The sequence below is a fragment of the Cucurbita moschata genome, unplaced genomic scaffold (assembly GCF_002738365.1).
Source record: "Cucurbita moschata cultivar Rifu unplaced genomic scaffold, Cmos_1.0 Cmo_Scf00006, whole genome shotgun sequence".
Classification (NCBI taxonomy): Eukaryota; Viridiplantae; Streptophyta; class Magnoliopsida; order Cucurbitales; family Cucurbitaceae; genus Cucurbita; species Cucurbita moschata.
The window spans coordinates 644,896-649,507 of record NW_019268522.1 but is presented as its reverse complement, the minus strand read 5'-3'; the positions used below and the strand labels follow the sequence as shown (position 1 = coordinate 649,507).

General features: G+C 34.2%; 1 protein-coding gene across 6 annotated transcripts in view; it reads left to right on the top strand.

Moving 5' to 3' along the window:
• Positions 1–542, top strand: part of LOC111444134 — a 6,156-nt gene extending 5,614 nt beyond the window's left edge. For 4 of the 6 annotated variants that reach the window (XR_002710649.1, XR_002710648.1, XR_002710653.1 and 1 more), the window contains one exon: positions 38–542. The gene's annotated coding sequence lies outside the window, so the exon portion shown is untranslated. The remainder of the gene's footprint in view (positions 1–37) is intronic. The other 2 variants (XR_002710651.1, XR_002710650.1) reach the window with 1 other exon arrangement.
• Positions 543–4,612: the final 4,070 nt, after the last annotated feature.

The following is a 4,612-nucleotide window of genomic DNA, read 5'->3' as shown; positions in this document are numbered from 1 at the left end:
GGGGGGGGGGGGGGGGGGGGGGGGGGGTGGTATGCAGGATTCAATTTGACGAGAGAACCCGACATAGAATACATGATCCAGGTAACATAAAAGCAATGGTTTCTGTTTATTCCTCCTTATGCATTGCATGTATATGTTTTTGCCCTTAGAGTAAAAGGAAGGTTACTTGAGAAGGCGTGATGGTGTTCTTATGTGCATTCTGCAGAAATATCAAGCTAGAGATGTATGGTTCGAGCTCAGCGTTAAAGCGAGTGTAGAACTCGTCTCAAAGCTGTGGGTGGATTTCCCCTCATAAGATGTGAGCTTTGCTCTATAACTATCATGCCTGGTTTGAACATTTGAATCCAAACAAGCCTCATCTCTTTATTAGCTTTTACTTTCTTAATTACTCTTCCTGTGCTGATCATGCCTGCTTTTGAGGAATTAGGAGTACCACTGTTCATAATTGAGTTGCAAGTACAAATCACATTCATTTGTTGTTCTTTTGCACAGATGGCATCGATCACAATGATTTTTCCTCCTGTTTTATTTTTTATTTTTTATTTTTTTTTATGTTATTCATCTTCACTTGTGGTTCAATTTGACATTATTTCTCGACCCGAAAATTCAGAATCTTGAGTATTCTTTTAGGATGAGCATTGTAGTAGCTGTTCGCTTTTTTGTAAGGTATAGTACAAGAATGCAAACCTTGTTTCTCAATTATTCTGCTCTCTGTTTGAAAATTTGCCTGCATGAAAACAAAAAACAAACAGGGTTTTTTTTGGTACTGATTGGTACTGATGGGGCAGCTTCCAGTTTTTCTTGCTATCATCTAGTGAATTGGTCTAAAACAGTGTGTTCCTGGTAATTCCTAGGTGACTTTCCCATCTGGTTGATTGTTTGAACTCAAGACATCTTCTGAAGTTTTCATGTTAGTTTGTTTGATGTCGTGAGCTCAAAAAACATGTTCAAATAGGTTTGTCTTCGAACATTTAAAATTTTGATTCATTTCTATATTTACTGCTAGCAGATTTTGTTCTCTTTGAGCTTGCCTTTTTCGGGTTTTTCCTCAAGATTTTTAAAACGCATCTGTTAGGGAGAAGATTCCAAATCCTTATAAAGAATGTTTCGTTCTCTCTCCAACTGATGTGAGATCTCACAATCCACCCCTCTTCGGGGCCCAACGTCCTCGCTAGCACCATTCCCTTCTCCAATCGATGTGGGACCCCCCTCCCCCAATCCACCCCCTTCAGGGCCCAGCATCCTTACTGGCACGCTGCCTCGTGTCCATCCCCTTTGGAGCTTAGTCTCCTCGCCTAATATCTGGTTCTGATACCATTTGTAATTGGCTCTGATACCATTTGCAACAGCCCAAGCCCACCGCTTGCAAATATTGTCTTTTTTGGGCTTATGTCCTTTCGGGCTTCCCCTTGAGGTTTTTAAAACGCGTTTGTTAGAGAGAGTGTAAAAACCCTTATAAAGACTGCTTCGTTCCTCTCTAACCGATGTGGGTTCTCACATTTATGCTTTTGATATTTGAAGCTACTTTTAGTCCTAACCATTGAAACTTTATCCTTAGTAAAATGACCCAAATGGATAATAGATAAAGTTCAGGGACTAGATCCAAAACTCTAGAACTTTAGGGGGGAAAAAAATGATGGTATAAAAGATTTATGAAACATTTAATGTTTGAAGTAGGTGAGATTTAAGGGATGTGAAATTGAATATGAAGAACCACAATGCCTAACCATCCAACCAACAAGATAGTAAAAACCCCACTAAGTTTTGTTGGGCCAGCAGGTGTAGTCTAATCAATGCATTGTTTGTAACAGTCTTTATTGCAACCAAGCCTATTGTGCCACTATAACAAAGTCTTACTTATGCCCTCCCCCTTCATAAACAGCCTTTTAGTGCTCCATTAATGGTACAGGTAATCCCATTCAGTGGACTCTTGTTTTGTTTTTCCACTATACAAACTTTATTAGAAGTATAGCTAAATTAGTTAAGGTATCGTACCTTCGACTTAAAAAACTTTACAGTATTTTGTACTTCATCCGTTTGATCCTTGAGATGAGTTCTTTTACTAGATATTTGTATGAAACGTATACTCGTTCAATTTCTTGATCTGTTTGATCCTTGAGATGAGTTTTTGTCGTTACATTTTTAGTTGATATACATTTACTGTAACGCCGAGTTTTTTGGTCTGAGTTTTTGTCGTTTCATTTAGTCGGGTCGAAGTGTGAAAGAAAATGAAAAAGATAAAGAAAAGGAGTGAAAGGGAGTAGGAATAATGAATGATTGGCACATGGGAGTTTGGTGAGTTATAGTTTAATCACATCTTTTCATGTTTATTGGGGAAGAAGAAGAAGTAGAAGAAGATGATGATGATGATGATTCTGTTTAGAAACAGGGAATTGGGTGCTGAGAGAGGCCTTAGCCTTAGCTGTTTGTAGGCTATGCAGGTGGAATTGTCATCCAGTTAACCAACAGAGCCCCAAGTTTTGGCTAAAATGAGCACTGCATTTATGTGGCTCCACGAAATCCTCTCCTCTTGTCTCGCTTCCTGCTCTTCATCATTGCTATTCCCATGTGCTTTTGCCTCCCACACACTTAGAAAGAGAGAGAGAAACATCCCGAAACAGCCCCTCACCTCAGTGGTATGACGTTTTATTCTATTCTGGTTCAAATCTTTGATCTATCTGTCGAGTGTTTATGTCTTAGTTAATTGAATTATATTCAAGTTGATTAAAAGACTCTGTTTAGTCGTGGTATATCCTATTCATATTCAAATTTTTGATCTATTGTCAAGAGTTTGTGTTGAAGTTGATTAACTGACTCTGTTTAGTCCCGTTGTAGTAATTATTGTCTTAATTGATGGGTCTGATACGTTGTTTTGTGGAAAAATGGTGTTAAATGAGTCTTGTATAACTAAATCGTAATACAATCCTAGTTCGAGTGGTGTTTTGGTACGAGCGATTCATTACGAGAAAATGATTGCATCGATGTCTAGACAAGGGGTCATTAGATTGTTGTAGAAAGTGATGTTTTAATTTTGGTCTTAGATCAAGTGAATTATTGGTGAAAAATGCTTACTTTGATGGTCTTAAATGCAAGTGTATTATTGTGAAAGAAATAAGGCTAATTTGGTACAACTATATCTTTACTTTTAAGGACTTATTTGTGGAAAGTGATGTTTTAATGAGCGGATTTAGATCCATAGATAAATAATTGTCGAACACGTCTTAAATATGAACGTCTTTTTATGAAAATGTATTAATGGGTCATTTTGTACCACTGTATTCGTTATAGATGATGACAATTTTATGCATTGTTCTAAGGTGATCATTGTTTCGATTCTCTTAAAATATGATCATGCTAGTCGAATACTAGTGCTATTGAAAATATGATAGCGTGATGTTTAAGAACAGATACCAGTACTATTGAAAACATGATATAAGAACGAAGAATGTAGTATCGAGATATCAACATAGTTGTACTAAAATCGAAGCCTATAAATGAGGTGGTTGTGTTCTGATTGTACAAAATTACTAAACTAAGTATAAATCCGATGAACCTATTCCGACCTATCAAATAACTACGAATATAAATAGTCATAAAGACGCGTGTCCTTTCTCATTCATTAGCAAAGATAAGATTTTTCTTCGCTCAAACCTATTTAATTCGAGACATTGAACCCATTACTAAAAATTTCATAAATAAATAAATGGAAATTAATTTAATTAGGTCTCATAACTTTAATTATTTATAAAATAAGTGAGATTTGCATTAATTTCCAAGTAAAATTGAGCTGTCATCATCCAGCTCATTTCCTTTGGTTTCAAGTGTAAATAAAAAAAAAATAAATAAATAAAATAAATAAATTAAAAAAGAAAAAAAAAAGGGTATTTATTATTTATTTATTTTATTAAAAAATGGTAAAAATAAGAAATAAAATAAGGAATATTAGAATGTTGATTTTGTCTTGTAGTGAAGGAGGAGGAGACAAAGGCTTTGATATTAATGTGGAAGCATGCCAACTTAGACAAACCCATGAGTAAGGGAGAAGGGTTGTATTAATTAATTAATTAAATTAAATTAAATTAAATATATAATTGATTTATTAATTAAAATAAGTCTAAGGTTATAATAATAATAATAATAATAATAATAATAATAATAATACAAAATGTATATTGAAAAAGGGAAATTATCCAAATTACTTGCATGTGATAATATGGGTTTTTTTAATTAAAAAAAAATTAAAATTAGTATAATGAAAATAATTAGTCACATGCTATTGATTATTTTAGTAAAAATTAGGGTTTAATTAAGTAAAAGATTAATGGGAATAAATTTAATTAATTTAGTTTTAGTAAGCACACTTCATTTGGGGAGTATCAAACAAACCCTAAAGATTAGAGGTTTTGTCTTCAAGATAGCATGGAAGATCCCAAAAGCTAATATTCAAAAGCAAAGAATGTTTCTATCAAATCTCTTTCTTATATTCTATCTTACTACTTTATATCTCAAAACTCAAAATCCCCAAAACCCCGATAAAGTGATTTTAAAGATCTGACTTAACTTAAATGTGTGAACGTTAGTCAGTTGAGCTATACTCAAGTTGATATAATCC